General features: G+C 47.2%; 1 protein-coding gene and 1 non-coding gene across 2 annotated transcripts in view; both read left to right on the forward strand.

Moving 5' to 3' along the window:
• LOC117203579 (zinc finger protein 501-like) overlaps positions 1-13,071 on the forward strand; it is a 40,292-nt gene extending 27,221 nt beyond the window's left edge. Inside the window, exons 3-5 of the mRNA XM_049701853.1 lie at positions 4,146-4,450; positions 6,075-6,275; positions 12,668-13,071. The gene's annotated coding sequence lies outside the window, so the exon portion shown is untranslated. The remainder of the gene's footprint in view (positions 1-4,145; positions 4,451-6,074; positions 6,276-12,667) is intronic.
• TRNAG-CCC (transfer RNA glycine (anticodon CCC)) lies at positions 829-901 on the forward strand. Its single transcript has one exon. It is a non-coding gene; the product is annotated as a tRNA-Gly (tRNA).
• Positions 13,072-16,671: the final 3,600 nt, after the last annotated feature.

A 16,671-nucleotide genomic window follows, 5' to 3' on the forward strand; every position in this document is an offset into this window, starting at 1 on the left:
TCTACCTTTTTCTGTTCCAGATCCCATCCAGGGCACCACATGACATATAGTCATCATGTCTGTTCAGGCTCTTCTGGGTTTTGACAGTTTCTCAGACTATCCTTGTTTCTATGACCTCGACAGGGTTGAGGAGGACTAGTCAGGTATTTTGTAGACTGTTCTGCATTGGGATTTACTTGGTGTTTTTCTCATGATTAGATTGGGTTTATGCGTTTTGAGGAAGTTAGGTCAGAGAGGTCAGGTGCATTCTCATATTTTATGTCAAGGGAGCAGGCTCTCAAGGCAACTTTTCACCGTTCATGTTAACTTTGGTCACATGGCTGAGGTCGTGTTTATCAGTTTTCCCTGTGAAGTTATTTTTCCCGTGTCCATACTGTATGTCTTATTTAGGAAGAACCCACACTTCAGAAGAGGGTTGGGTTACCTCCTTGATGGATGGCTGTGTCTACATCAGTTATTTGGAATTCTTCTGCACAGGACATTTCTATTCAACCCAATTCATAAAAGTGTTTGTAATCATTTATTTTACTAGTGTGGGCACCTGAATAGTTATTTTATACTTGTGGTTATAATTCATCATTACAGTATTTGGGTGCTTAATTCATTCTTGCTTTGGATATTGAGAGCTTTTTTCATTGTCTTGTGGAATTATGTCAAATGAAAACATCTTGTGGGTTTTTTTTTTCTTGGTACTTCTTTACTTTCTGATAATTCAACATTATCCTGGCTCATATATTTACTCTCTCAGTCCTAGTAGCAGCCATTTCTTCAAAGAGCCCTGATTCCTTTTATTAGAGGATGGTATTAAAAAACTTACCTTTGGGGACTTCCCTGGTGGTCCAGTGGGTAAGACTCTGCACTCCCAATGCAGGGGGCCCGGGTTCGATCCCTGGTCAGGGAACTAGATCCCACATGTGTGCCACAACTAGGAAGTCCTCAACCCCATGTGCCGCAACTAAGACCCGGCACAGCCAAAATAAGTAAATATTTAACAACAACAAAAAAAGATCTCCCATTAAAAAAAAAAAAAAAAAACTTACATTTGGAAGCTAAATGTACCCAGCTGATAATGCACTGAAATATGTATTCCAACTTATGCGTATACACCTAATTATAAACATTTTTTAAAATTTATTTTTGGCTGCATTGGGTCTTCATTGCTGCACGCGGGCTTTCTCTAGTTGCAGCGAGCAGGGGCTACTCTTCATTGCGGTGCACAGGCTTCTCATTGCGGTGGCTTCTCTTGTTGCAGAGCATGAGCTCTAGAGCACGTGGGCTTCAGTAGTTGCGACACGCGGGCTCAGTAGTTATGGCTCACGGGCTCTAGAGCGCAGGCTCAGTAGTTGTGGTGCATGGGCTTAGCTGCTCCACAGCATGTGGGATCTTCCTGGACCAGGGCTCGAACCTGTGTCCCCTGTATTGGCAGGCAGATTCTTAACCACTGCGCCACCAGGGAAGACCTATAAACATTTCTTTGTGGAACTGTTTGTATCCATGTTAAGCTAAAGATGAGTTTACATAAATGCCACCAACCTGATCCATTATTACATGGATATTGTAACCTTCTCCCTTTGCTTATCTGTAACTTCCTACTCCAATGGTGAGAAACGTGGCTTCCACCATCTGTCATTTTTTGAATTCATCGCTTGCTCCATTCCAGATTACAAATACAGTGGTCTCAGCATTCTTAGCTCCTACCCCCAGGGAAATAACTTTATAAAATAGAGTCCAGGGACTTCCCTAGTAGTGCAGTGGTTAAGAATCTGCCTGCCAATGCAGGAGACACGTGTTCGATCCCTGGTCGGGGAAGATCCCATATGCCGCGGAGCAACTAAGCCTGTGCGCCACAACTACTGAGCCCGCGTGCTGCAACTACGGAAGCCCGCGCGCCTAGAGGCCATGCTCTGCAACAAGAGAAGCCACTGCAATGAGAAGCCCGTGCACTGCAACAAAGAGTAGCCCTTGCTCGCCGCAACTAGAGAAAGCCCGCGCACAGCAACGAAGATCCAACACAGCCAAAAATAGATAATTTTTTTTTAAAAAGAAACAAAAACATAAAATAGAGTCCACTGTTTAGGTAGAGTCCACTGTTACCTTTATTCTACAGATTCCATTTATTTCCAAAGTTACCGAGGTCAGCACTTTTTGTCCCACCACCAACAGTGAGGTTATTTTTTAATACATTTCTAAATCAGTTTTTGTTAAATTCTGTACTGCATCCTGTGGCACTCCCATATCCTAAATAACTAAAATTAAATATATTACGATTATTTGTTGGGCTGTAAAAATTTATGGGTTTAGACAAATGCATAGTGGCAGGTATTCATCACTAAAGTATCATATGGAATATTTCAGTCTCCCACCCATAACCCGTTTGCCACCTGTCTGTTTTACTTGTTGCAGAATGTCATAAATGGGGCCATACAGTGTACAGCACTTCACACTGGATTTTTTCACTTAGCAATATATGTGTAAGACTCATGTTTTTTGCATGGGTTGATGGTTCATTCCTTTATATTTCTGAATGCTATTCCACTGCATGTATATGGGAGGGAAAATAATTTTCCCTCTACCTTTCTTTGTTCTTCATTGAGATCCCCCATGTAGTAATGAAAATGAAAGGCAGATGAACTGGAGAAAAACACTCAGAAGTTTAATAACGTGTGTACCTCCTATATGCAAAAGAGATATTCAGGAAAACTGAGTAATGCCCTGAAATGGCCCAAGCCATCACCTTAAATACCATCTTCATCTAAAGATAAAAAAATGAAGGAAGGGTATGGTTGTTGTGCAGATTTAAGTCTTACCTTCTCCACTGATAAGAGTTTCTTGAGATTTATTCATCCTTCCATTCTTGGTATGGAGAGAGAGAGAGAGCTTTCAAATGGAGACTTCCCTTATAAATGTCAACTTCCTTCACAAAAGGGCAATCTTGACTTGATTTTCAGAGATTCTTATGTGTCTTCTTTTTTAAAAAAAAATCAGCTCAAAGTAATCCTTATGCCAACAGGCATATTTTGGGGTGGCATATTCTGCTCCCCTTGAAATGAATGTACCCCAATTTGCTTATGCATTCTTCTACTGAAGTACATCCTGGTTTCTTTAAGTTTATAGCCATTATGAATAGAGTTGCTGTGCTTAATTACATCCTTGTTTGCATTTGGACATAGTTCTTAAAAGCAGTTGTCTAAATACTGGACGCACGATGTTGGATCCTCAGGTGAGCCTTATTGAGCTTTGGAAAAAACTTCTAAAATGTCTTTTAAAGTAGCTGTATATGCATTTCACCAGCAGTGAGGGAGAGCTCTTGTTTTTCCTCACCCTCCATCAATCAGTAGTAGTTTTTTTTTTTTTTCTTTTTTTTGAGTTTATTAGTTCTAATAGGTGTGCAGTGCTATCTCATTGTTGTTTTAATTTGCAGTCCCCTAATGGTATATGATGTTATTTACTATCTGTATATCTTCTTTGGCCAGGTGTCTGTTCCAGTCTTTACCCATTTTTAATAGGGTTTGTTCTAGAGTCCTTGGTGTAATTTGAGTACATATCTTTTATCAGTTATGTATTTATTTTTCTTTCAGTTTGTAGCTTGTCTTTTGGCTTTCTGAATAAGATATTTCATAGAATTTAAAATTTTTTAAATCCATGTTCAAAATTTTATTTCTGGGCTTCCCTGGTGGCGCAGTGGTTGAGGGTCTGCCTGCCTATGCAGGAGACACAGGTTCGTGCCCCAGTCCGGGAGGGTCCCACATGGCGCAGAGCGGCTGGGCCCGTGGGCCATGGCCGCTGGGCCTGCACATCCGGAGCCTGTGCTCCGCAACGGGAGGGGCCACGGCAGTGAGAGGCCCGCGTGCCACACACACACAAAATATATATATATATTATTTCTTAGGCTTTTGAGACTCTGTGTTAAAATTCATCACCAAACCCAAGGTTATGTAGATTTACTTCTATGTTTTCACCTATAATTTTTATAGTTTTACATTTTAAATGTCTATGGACAATTTTGAGTGAATTTTGGTGTAAGTTGTAAAGTTTGTGTCTACAGTCTTTTGATTGCATATGGTTTCCAATTTATTATTCTATAACTATTTTTGGAGAAGTCATGGGATATTTGGCTCCATCTCAGTTTGAATTTCCAAATTTAGTGGTTCTGCAGGCTCGCCAGTTGTGAGCGTGGGCTCCAGGGAACTGAGAGGTTGAGGTCTGCACTTCCCAGCTGGCCAGCAGGCGGCACCAAGCCCACCTCTCTGATACTTGAGGTGCATGTGTGTTCCACTGGTGGACTTGGCTCATGAAGGAACTTGGCTACTTGTGCCACTGATAGAAGCTCGGTCTCTTCAGGATCCACCATGGTTTCAGCTTTGGGACAACACTTGGCTGAGTCCATGCAGACAGATCTGAACCCAGTGTCTTCAGGAACCACCAGGAGGCACCACCTTGGGAGTAAAAGGTGAGGAAAAATGGGAGGAGAAGCTTCCTGTGTGTGCCTTACTGCTAAGGGCGGGGGTGGGGGGTTGGGTGTCTGTTTTCAGAGGACCCAGCAGAGGAAGGACTTGATGTGGAAAATTGTGGATTTTAGTTAGTTTTTGTATGTGTTATTGATGGTGTCCAGTTTTCCTGGCAACATTATTGAGGGGACTGTCTTTTCCCCGTTTTGTGTTCTTAACTCCTTGTTCGTGAATTTACAGACAACATACAAATGGGTTTCTTTCTGTGCTCTCTGTTCTGTTCCTCTGGCCCATGTGTTTGTTTGTTTTTGTGCCAGTACCATACTGTTTTGGTTACCGTAGCTTCGTAATGTAGTGTGAAGTCAGGAAGGGAGATGATTCCAGCAGTGCTCATCTTTCTCAGGATGGCTTAGGCTATTCAGAGTTCTTTGTTGTTCCATACATGTGGTAGCATTGTTTGTTCTGTTTCCATGAAAAATACCATTTGAACATTGGAGGGATTGCATTGAACATGTACACTGCATCTGTTGCTGAATTAAGTTGTATGGACCCCCTCCTTGGAGGTCCATACGACTTGATTCTGTAACAAATTTTAGTGAGCCAGCCAGAGGGTGGCTTTGGATCTGCCATTCTATCCAGTAATTCAGCCAGGACTTGCTTGCTGACCTAGGATTGACAAAGCTGGCTAAATAACTGGGTAGTTTGCCCCAATCCTTGACCTCTGGGCCAGTGAGGGCTACTGAATCCAGTCTGAGATCAAAAAGCAGCCAAGGGTTAGGTAGAGTTCTCCCTAGGTAAAGACCGGTTCCCCACCCTTGCGTATCTATAGCAAGGATGCTTGCTACACATTGGGGTAGTATCCAGGGGACAGCTGGCACAGGGGGCCCTGACCCTACTTCAGCCAATAAAGCCAAGATTGGTTGTAGGGGTTGGCTGGTTGAAGGAAAGGATCCTGGCCTGGCTAGAGCCAGACCTCTGTCTAGAGGACTGGACTGGGCAACTGGTTATCTAAATATAGCCGATCCTCTAATAGTGGGTGAGACTGGACAATAGGCTGTCTAGTTGGACTGGTTCCCAGCAAGGGGACTGGACTGGATGAGAAGCCCTCTGGAGGCCACCACATGGTAAGAACATCGCCATGTTTTCTGTCTGTATCGTAAGTCCTAGTCTCTGTTCTTTATACAAGTGAAGCTTCAGTCTCTGTTCTGTGTGGTCTTATCTGTCCTAATGCTCTTGGAAATCCTTGCTGCAACTGTGGGCATGGATCGAGCACATAAAAGCCACTAGGGCACTCACCACTGGAACACTCCTGTAAAAGGGTAAGTCAGTCACAGACCAGGGTAGATGAGCACTGGGCACCCTGCTGACTGGAAACAAATGTCCGTGTAAGTAGCCACACTGTAAAACGCCCAAGCCACCCAGTCCCTGCTGTGTTCCCTATATCCTTTAGGATATAGTAAAAAATCCAAGAGCACACCTTTTTTATTGGTCTGTCTTACCCCAATTTGCCATCCCAGGGCAGGGTACCTGTCTCTGTCAGGTAGATCTCTCCCCACTACTGTCCATCACAGATCTCTTGGGATCCCTCCTCAGACGTGAACCCTTTAAAAATATTATTTTTGTCAGGTTTCAGGAAAATCGCTTTGCCTGGCTGGGGAAAGAAGAGGACCCCCAAATCATCCGAAGTCCTTGGGTCCTTGTAGCTGGTTGTATGGAGAACTGGACACATGCCAAATGAGTATTTGGCCTCCCTGCTCGATCACCTGTAACTAAGCATGGACAAGCCCTCTTTGAACAGTCTCCTGGAATGCTGGAGAGGCTCTCTGGGTAATTTATTTGGCTAGAGAACCGTTATTTCCCACTCCACCTTCACCCTATCTCCAGGGACTGCTTGCTGAAAGCACCCACCTATGTCAGGTATCTCCTACAGCCCCACAGTGGGTCTGGGAATGTCTAATTGCTGACTTAAGAGGGGATCTGGGACTTCCCTGGTGGCACAGTGGTTAAGAATCTGCCTGCCAGTGCAGGGGACACAGGTTCGAGCCCTGGTCTGGGAAGATCCCACATGCCACAGAGCAACTAAGCCCGTGTGCCACAACTACTAAGCCTGCGCTCTAGAGCCCATGAGCCACAACTACTGAAGCCCGTGCACCTACAGCCCATGCTCCACAAGAGAAGCCACCACAATGAGAAGCTCGTGCACTGTAACAAAGCCCCCACTCGCCACAGCTAGAGAAAGCCCGCGGGCAGCAACGAAGACCCAATGCAGCCAAAAAAAAAAGAGAGAGACAGAGAGGGGGGACCTTATAACTAAGGCCCTCTTAGACAGCATCTCCCCTCCCATCCCCCACAAAGATTGGTTCACGTTTCAGAGCACCTAGATCACCTGGTGTGGGCTAATCTTGTGGGATCTGCATCGCCACCAACCCTAGAAGGAGGCCACTGGGAAGTTGGAAATAGACTAGAAATAAGGACTCCCCAGTAGGGGTAACCAAGCCTCTATCCCAGCGAAATCGCCACTAGGGTGCATCCTCCATAACTAGAAATTACCGCCCACTAACAAACAGTTTCTTTTCTTTTGCAACACATGGCCCCAGTATAAACTGGTGGATGGAGAAAGTTGGCCAACTAATGGCTTTCTAAATTATAATACCATCTTTCAATTGGACCTCTGTTGCCAGCATTTGAAAAATATGAGATGAGATCCCCTATGTCCAATTTTTCATGGTGCTTTGCGAAAACAAGGGCCTCCGTGAGAAATGCAACATTACTCTAATGTCTCTCTCTCCTGGTACTGGAATCTCAGCCTGAAGATTCTTTTTTTTTTTTTTTTGTAGTACGCGGGCCTCTCACTGCCGTGGCCTCCCCCATTGCGGAGCACAGGCTCCGGATGCGCAGGCTCAGCAGCCATGCCTCGCGGGCCCAGCCGCTCCGCGGCATGTGGGATCCTCCTGGACCGGGGCACGAACCCGTGTCCCCTGCATGGGCAGGCGGACTCTCAACCACTGCGCCACCAGGGAAGCCCCTGAAGATTCTCTTGACTTCCTCTCTCTGCCAAGGGTAGCTTCTCCCCCTTCTGACAGTTCACCCGAGACTCCTGAGTCATCTACCCCTACCTGACCTGGTTCCCTGACACCTTCTACTCCCTCTAATTCACAACCACCCTACCTGGTGCCCTTGCCACCTCCCCGACTCTCCCACCTCCATCTCTCAGCATGCCTCCCTTGGGGACTAGTCCAGTTCACACCCATAGTGGCATTCAGTACCAGCCCTCTGGAAGCAATAGGCTATTCCCCCTTTCCGAGCTCCTTAATGCAGAGGGCAGACTGACCACTGCATGTACCCTTATCTTCCTCAGATCTGTGTAACTGGAAGGATCAATCCAAGGGTTTGAAAGAAGATACCAAGGGGGTCCTTAATTTAGTCTGGGGAATATTCCACACTCCTTTCCGCACTTGGGTGGATGTCCAAACCCTCCTGAACATCATATTCTCTGTGGAAGAAAAGACACTGATTATAACTAATGCAACTGAAGAAGCTGATAAGACCAAGCAAGATAATGCAGGACAAGCTCTACCAGCCTTGAATCCAGGCCATTCCCTACATGGACCCTGGGTGGGACCAGTAAGTGGAAAATGGTCAGCAGCACCTCACACATTTCAGGGATTTGATTCTTAAGAGCATTCAGTTGGCTGGGAAGAAACCCTTAAATTGGAGTAGGGTTCAGGGAGTCATCCAGGGACTGAAGGAAACCCCCTTGGCTTTCCTGGAATGCCTAAGGGAGTGCCTTTGTGGGTACACGAAGGTGAACCTGGAGTCAGTGGAAGGGTAGGCCATTCTTAAGTCCCATTTCACTTCCCAGAGCACCGCAGACATTAGGAGAAAATTACAGAAGTTGGAGATAGGGCACACTACACCTTCTTCCTGGGGTGGAGTCAGCATTTCGGGTGTTCAACAACCAGGATCTGGAGGCAGATGCCAAGGAAGCTAGACCAGCGGAACCCAACTGCCAGTATTCTGGCTTCAGTAATTCAGGGTCAGTCAACCTCCCAGTGATGATGGGGCCTCCCCCAGAGGGACCCTGTGACATCAGTGAGTCACCCCAGGTTTTGAAGACCACACCCACAGTGGAGAGAAGGGCTCAAAGCCAGTCCATGTGCATACTGCAGGGAGGAGGGCCACGGGGAGGGGGATACCCCAGACGTCTCAGAAGGAAGCTAAAGGGACCACTGTGTCCAGGCTCATCCTTGCTGGTCTCACACATGAAAGAAGAAGAGGACTGAAGGGGCCTAGGGGGTCCTTGGAGAAGCCTTGGCTGACCCTGACTGTGGGGGTAAAACACACTTTCTAGTTCACTTTCTAGTCGACACAGGGGCCATCTACTCAGTCTTGAACACCCGACAAGGCAGAATGACCAAGGATAAATGTAAGATAATGGGAGTGGAAGGGAAGCCACAGGAACATAATTTTATAGAGCCCCTTGAGTGCGATTTGAAAGGGAGAATGTTATCTCACTCTTATATGTACCAGAATGCCGAATTCCCCTAATAGGAAAAGACTTACTATACAAATTGGGAGCTACAATTTATCTCTGAGACAAAAACCTTACCACTGAAAAGCCCAGAATACCCAAGGTGGATGATTAACAGTCATGGGCAGCTGTTCCTCATCAGCCACTGCACTGCAGGCCATCCTGGAAGCTCACCAGAGGACACATTATGAGCAGGAGGCCCTATATCAACGGCTCATCAGGGATTTCCCTGGTGGGCCACTGGCTAAGACTCTGTGCTCCCAGTGCAGGGGGCCTGGGTTTGATCCCTGTCGGGGAACTAGATCCCACATGCTGCAACTAAGAGTTCTCATGCTGCAGCTAAAGATCCTGCACGTTGCAAAGAAGATCCCACGTGCCACAACTAAGTCCCAGCACAGCCAAATAAATATATATATTTTTTAATGGCTCATCAAATCCATGACTGCCCCCAATTTCCATAGTCTCCTTAAACAGGTGGTTGAAGCTTGCCCTACCTGCCTCCAGAATAAGGCCAACACAAACCCCCAACCCAGGTCAAGGGAGTGACCCCCAACCAGCATAGAGGCACATATCCAGGTCAAGACTGGCAACCGGATTTTACCTGTAATGCCCTGGACACAAGGAAGTTTTAGATACTTGCTGGTTTTGACTGACACCTTCTCCGGCTGGATGGAAGCATTCCCCACCTGAACTGAGATTGCCTGGGAGGTCTCTAAGGCCCTGTTCAAGGAAATAATCCCTCAGTTTGGGCTCCCTAAGTCCATCCAGAATGACAGTGGGCCTGCCTTTGTTTCCCAAATGACTAAGGGAGTCGCTAGAGCTCTAGGAATTAAATGGGGTTTACACTCCACTTGGAGATGACAATCCTCAAGAAAAGCAGAATAGGGCTTCCCTGGTGGCACAGTGGTTGGGAGTCTGCCTGCTAATGCAAGGGACACGGGTTCGAGCCCTGGTCTGGGAGGGTCCCACATGCCACAGAGCGGCTGGGCCCATGGGCCACAGCTACTGAGCCTGTGCGTCTGCAATGGGTGAGGCTGCGATAGTGAGAGGCCTGCGCACCACGATGAAGAGTGGCCCCCACTTGCCACAACTTGGGGGGGCCCTCGCGCAGAGACAAAGACCCAACACAGCAAAAATAAATAAATTAATAAACTCCTACCCCCAGCATCTTAAAAAAAAAAAAGAAAAGCAGAATAAATCAAACCCTCCAAAGAAACTTAGCCAAACCATGTCAAGACAGTCATCAACCCTGGATCTCCCTTCTCCCCACAGCGCTTTTGAGACTGCGAATAGCCCCTAAAGGAAAGCTCAGGTTAAGTCCATATGAGCCCATGTACATGAGGCCCATTCCTGAAGGACCCGGCTCCAAGACCAATCTTAAGGATATGGACCGGCAGAAATATACCTTACAGACAGGGGAAATAATCAAACCTTTACATGCCTACGGGAATCCGGAACTGCCTTCCCCTTTAGACAGGGTTTTACATCCTTTCTCTCCTGAAAATTGATTTATTTGAAAACCTGGAAGGCTGGAAATCCACAAGACCAGTTAGACCCCAAGTGGACAGGACCTTATCTAGTAATCTGGACTACTTACTCTGCTTTACAGTTACAGGGCATAACTCCATGGGCCCACCATACCAGAGTGAAAACAGCACCTACACCTAAGGAAGAAGTTACTGAGCCATCCACTCAAAGCGCCTATGAACCTGTCACAGACCTTAAGTTACTTTTCAAAAGGCCTAACTTACCAATAGATAAGTAATGTGGTGGGCAGGCTTAGTAGTTGGCCTTGTCATTGCTATTGCCTTACTTGGCTTCTGCTGTTCTGCCAAACTCCCTCCCTCTGGCAGACATCTCCTCTGTCCATGCTGGATATCAGGGACATTAACTTTGGAAGCAGGATGAGTAGCCATTATTGTCTATTCTTTCTTATCTTCTCTGCTCTCTTACAACTGTCCACATGGAATGGGAACTCAGTGCAATAGTAAATTTCTCACGGATTATAGCCCGTGGACAAAGTCTATCCCAGTGCTGGTCTGTCACCCCCAACCACAAAGTGATGCCTATGGATTAAAGGTATTACATTTTACCCCTAAGAATGACAGCCTCACTCTCACCTTGGCTAACGAGCCTGCTAAACCTTCCCCACTTGAAGTTCGTATCCCATCCATAATGCAGCTTCCCTGCTTGGACCTCACCCCTTGCACTAACATCTCTAACAAATACAAAGCCCTCACTCTAAAGTGCCATCACTCTAACCAGTCTCTGTCTCGCTGCCACTGCCCGTCAGCAGCCCTTACCAAAGGGAGGGACTTGCAATAACACCGGGGGCTGCTCTGGACTCTGATCACTGCTTCTTCCATTACCCCACAATTTAAGTGCCCCGGGACTGACTCCTATGGAAATCTCACCCATTGGTGCCCTCTGCACTGACTCAATGAATACACACAGGGACCAGATGGGAGATGTATTTACTGGGGAGGGAAGACACCAGTTGTCTGGGGTTTAGTAAGTGGCCCTCCTGAGGTCTGGGGAAAAGCCATTAGGTCCAGGATCCCCCAGTGACCCCTGCTATGCAGGTGGGCTTCTCTCCCCACACTGCAAGGGCACCCCCTCTTGGGCTAGCCACTTACAGAGGTGGTTCAATTCCTCAGAGGTGCACCAGGCATGCACGCCCCCTGGGTACCTGTTCCTTTGTGGCCCAAGAGTAAACCAGCTGCCGCATCAGAACAACCCCAACGCCTTCCTTTTTCCAGGGTGGGCTCTAGCCTGCCCTTGCTTAGATAATGCCCAGTTTGTGCACAATGCATGCTAGGCCAGCTAAGTTCGAGGAACCTAGGTATAACCATTCATAATGTCACCCAGCCCCCAGATACAAGGGCAATAGAACTCACTCTGGCAGGAGTAGGGATTGCTCTTGGACTGGCGGCCTCCTGAGGAGGTTTCGCATACCATGAAATCACGCTACAAAATCTCACACGGGCCCTTGAGGACTTGTCTAAAAATACAGGGGATGCCTTACAAGGACTCTGTACTTCTCTGGACTCACTAGCAAATGTTTTTCTTAACAATAGGCAAGCCCTTGACGACCTCCTGGCTGAGCAAGGGGAGTCTATGCAGTTATGAATGAAACCTGCTGCATGTATCTCAATAACTCTGGTCAGATTGAGGTCAACGTAAGAGAGATATATGAGCAAGCTCAGTGGTAACACAGATAAACACACAAAGTCCAGATCCAAGCTGCATCTGGAATACGGTCAAACAGAGCCTCCCCAGCTTAACCTGCTTTCCTTCATTTCCTGGCCCACTAACTGCTATCATCCTCCTGTTCATCTTCGGGCCTTGCCTCCTTAACTGCCTTGTCAACTTCGCTAGCAAAGGGCTTGAAGCCAGCAAACTTCAGATGACACAAACACAAGGGTACAAGCAACTGGGACTACAGCCTGGTGACCACCAGACATATTTTAGGCAACACAGGGAACAGTTCTGCTCCTCTAATCCAGGGGAAAACTATGTCCATGTTCAGCAGGAAGCAGCTTCAGAAGGCAGAGCATTGCCCTTCAGCACCCCTCAAGAATGAGGAGCAGTAACAGAAAAGGGGGGATTTTGTTGTCAGAGCTATGCCAGTTCTTTGCTCAAAACCCACCAACCCCCGCTTGAACAGGAATTAACATGTATCTTTAAGTCACAGGGTCTGGAGACAGAAGAAGGAAGCTATAGGAAGAGATAAACACCAGATAGAACCAGCTGGAACAAAGGTGGCAACGAATCTGACCTCCAACAGACCCTCAGTCTCATTCTGCTGAGTTGACTACATTGGCTACTAGATGACACACCTACTGGTGGCCCTAACTGGAAGATACGGACCAAGAAAGGATAAAAAGGGTGTGGCTCCCCTTTGCAGGGAAGTGCTGCCCCTTCCCTAGACTAATGCATGTGCCTCCCCATCATTAGCCTCACTCCTCCTGCCTTTGTCTTTACTATTTAAAATCAAATCCCTCTCACCACATGGGCAAGATGATCTGTGAACTAAGTTCCCAATTCTCCATTCTTTGGCCATAGAATAAAACTTGAGCTGCGTCAATCTCAGCTTCGGTTTCGTTCTTTGGCTATACAAACCTGAACTAGCATCTATTCTATACTTTCTTTTAATTCTTGTCCTTACACCAATAACAAGCATTATTGAAAACAGTCTCCTAAAAAGAAGACTCTTTGGGGAGTTTCCTGGTGGCCTAGTGGTTAGGAGTCCCAGCTTTCACTGCTGTGGCCCAGGGTTCAATCCCTGGTCAGGGAGCTGAGATCCCGCAAGCCACATGGTGCAGCCGAAAGAAAAAAAAGACTCTTTGCAGTCTATTTACTACCCTGGTTTTGTAAATCAGAGAAGGAGAGGGAACTCCCTGGCAGTGCAGTGGTTAGGACTCAGTGCTTTCACTGCTGGGGCCCAGGTTCAGTCCCTGGTTGGGGAACTAAGATCCTGCAAGTCATGCAGTGTGGGGAAGGAAAAGGAAGGAAGGAAGAAAGAAAGGGTTTTTTTTGTTGTTTTTTTTTTAGCAACAAAGTTTTTAAAAATAAAATACAATAAGGAAGGAAGGAATTGAATCCTTGTCAACTGGTGTCAAGCCAATACCACAACCATTATGTCTTTCTCAATAAGTGAAATACCATTAAAATAAATTACATAACGTTGTATACGTTAAGTCATAGGCAAAAATCCTGTATAACACTATGGCATATCCATTTCATCTAGGCTCTCAGGATGCAACATCACCTATTATGGAAGAACTTTTACATCTTCATGATCACATGTTAATAATCAGTTTTTGGATAAGTTCTCTAGTCCTCTATATTATTTTACTAATATTGACAACTAAACTGACTCATACACGTACACTAGATGCACAAGTAGAGATAACCATTTACCAGCCACCATTCTAATCTTAACTGCCTTATCATCATTACGAATCCTTTACGTGATACATGAAATTAATAACTCTTCCCTAACATAAAATCTACAAGTCATGAATGATACTGAAGCTACAAATACACAGATTATGAAGATTTAAATTTAGACTTCTCAGGACTTCCCTGGTGGCGCAGTGGTTAAGAATCCACCTGCCAATTCAGGGGACGCGGATTTGATCCCTGGTCTGGGAAGATCCCACAAGCTGCAGAGCAGCTAAGCCTGTGCACCACAACTACTGAGCCCACATGCTGCAACTACTGAAGCCCCCGTGCCTAGAGCCCATGCTCTGCAACGAGAAGCCACCACAATGAGAAGCCTGTGCACCGCAACGAAGAGTAGCTCCCGCTCTCCACAACTAGAGAAAGCCCGCGCACAGCAACAAAGACCCAATGCAGCCATAAAAATAAAATTTTAAAAAGTTAGGGCTTCCCTGGTGGCGCAGCGGTTGAGAGTCCGCTTGCCCATGCAGGGGACGCGGGTTTGTGCCCCGGTCCGGGAGGATCCCACATGCCGTGGAGCGGCTGGGCCCGTGAGCCATGGCCGCTGGGCCTGCACATCCGGAGCCTGTGCTCTGCGGCGGGGGATGCCACAGCAGTGAGAGGCCCATGTACAGCAAAAGATAAATAAATAAAATAAATTTTTTTGACTCCTCTATAATCCCCACATCAGATCTAAAACCAGAATTATGACTAAGAGAACTCAACTAAGAGCTGAGTCATCTCAACTAAGATGACTAAGAGATAGTCATCGAATATTAGTTTCATCTGAAAATGTTTTACACTCACGAGTTGTTCCTTCTTTAGGCCTATAAAGCTATCCCAGGACGCCTAAATTAAAGAACGCTAATATTGACAGGACCAGGCCTATGTTGTGGAAAATGATCAGTAGAAGTCATTTTCCTGCACTCAAAGGCAGGACATAGGGAGATGGCTGAGGCGCGGGGTAAATCTGGAGCCTAAGGTGGACGTACTCTCTGAGCTCCAGAATAGGAACTGGGCCTCTGGGGTCCCGGACCACCCACTACTCCCTCCTGAGCGGGGTCTCGGGAACACCCCATGTCAGTGATGAGGCAGCCTGAGCACCTGTCACGACCTCGACGCTGTGTTCTGTGAGGGCCCCATGCTCTTGGGATCACACCCCACACTCTGCGGGTCAGCCCTGCAGGGTCCCTCTTGCCGCAGGAGCAGAGACCACCTAACAAGCAGCCCCCTCCCCAACCGGCAGGAAGAGGGGAGGGGAGCAGGGGCACCAGAGGAATCTCACTCAGACACCAGCATCCTAGGGGCGCCAGCAGGGACAGGGATGACACAGAAGGGCAGCCTGGGACCAGAAGGCACCACGGGCAGCTGGTCAGGTCCTGGCTCATCTGCACCCCCAGGTGCGCTGTCCCTTGTACACCCTCTCCCGAAATGCAGGTTCTTCAGATGCAAACAGGCAGAGCTTCAGACTGAAAGTCAGCTCTTCCAAACTGACCTCTTCACAGCAAACTGCAGGATTGCACTCAAACAGGTGCCTTGGAGTCGACAACTCATGGACCAAAGTGGACGTCAGTGCCAGGGCTGTGGGAGGGGGTGCGGGGTGAGACTTTTGTGGTTATGGGATTTTGGTTTTACAAGATGAAAAGTTCTAGGGATGGTGTGATGGCCCCACGACAAGGTGAAAGCACCTGATGCCTCAGAAACGTGCCCTTAGAATGGTGACGATGGTAAAGGGTATGTGATGTGTGTTTTATTTTTTCCTGATTCTTGACCTTTAAAAGTTCTTTGTATGTTTTTTTAAATTAACTAATTAATTAGGTTGTGCTGGGTCTTAGTTGTGGCAGGCGGGCTCCTTAGTTGTGGCTTGTGGCTCCTTAGTTGCAGCATGCTTGTGGGATCTAGTTCCCTGACCAGGGATCAAATCCGGGCCCCCTGCATTGGGAGCACGGCGTCTCAACCACTGTGCCACCAGGGAAGTCCCTGATGTGTATTTCAGTTCACTTAAAAATAAAATAAATTTTTTAAATGATGTCTTGTTAATTGAGATTCCAATTCAACTCCCCTATCACAAATATATGAGGCCCAAGCACCATCCCCCACCTCGGGGGCCATCATGGTACCCTCCCATGGCACGTGACGGACCATTCTTAGGGGGGCTCATCTGTGCTACCTGAGCTCTGTCCAGGGGAACCCAGACAGTGTGACCCCCATGGATTAGATATGCTATATGATATGCTGTGATATTAATATGATACCACCAAGGGTTACTGATCACTCAGCAGAACACAGAGCAGCAACCGGCTCACAGGTGCCTGTCCTCATATGAACATGACAAGATTAAGAGAAGAAAAGGGACCACAGGTTAATCAGGGCAACACCCTCAATTCAGATGTTGGAAATCTCAGAGGGGACAAGACACACTGCAGGCAAAGAGCAGATATGGCGTCTCCCCCTACATGTGAACCTGACCCATGTAGATGGGGTGAGACCCACACAATCCCCAGACCCTCACCTGGGGTCACACGTCCACACTCACCAGGGTGACCCCCCCCCATCCAAGACCCCACACCTGGGGTCACACATCCACACACGAGAGTGACCCCACCTTCCCAGACCCCGCACCCAGGGTCACACATCCACCTTGGTCAGGACACCATGGCTGTGTTGGGTGGACCCCCAATGTGTGAACAAGCCAGGTCCGCAGGACCTCCTAGGGCTGTAGAAAGAAGTGTAGGGTCCGTCTCCTCT

This window comes from Orcinus orca, chromosome 19 (genome assembly GCF_937001465.1).
Source record: "Orcinus orca chromosome 19, mOrcOrc1.1, whole genome shotgun sequence".
Classification (NCBI taxonomy): domain Eukaryota; kingdom Metazoa; phylum Chordata; class Mammalia; order Artiodactyla; family Delphinidae; genus Orcinus; species Orcinus orca.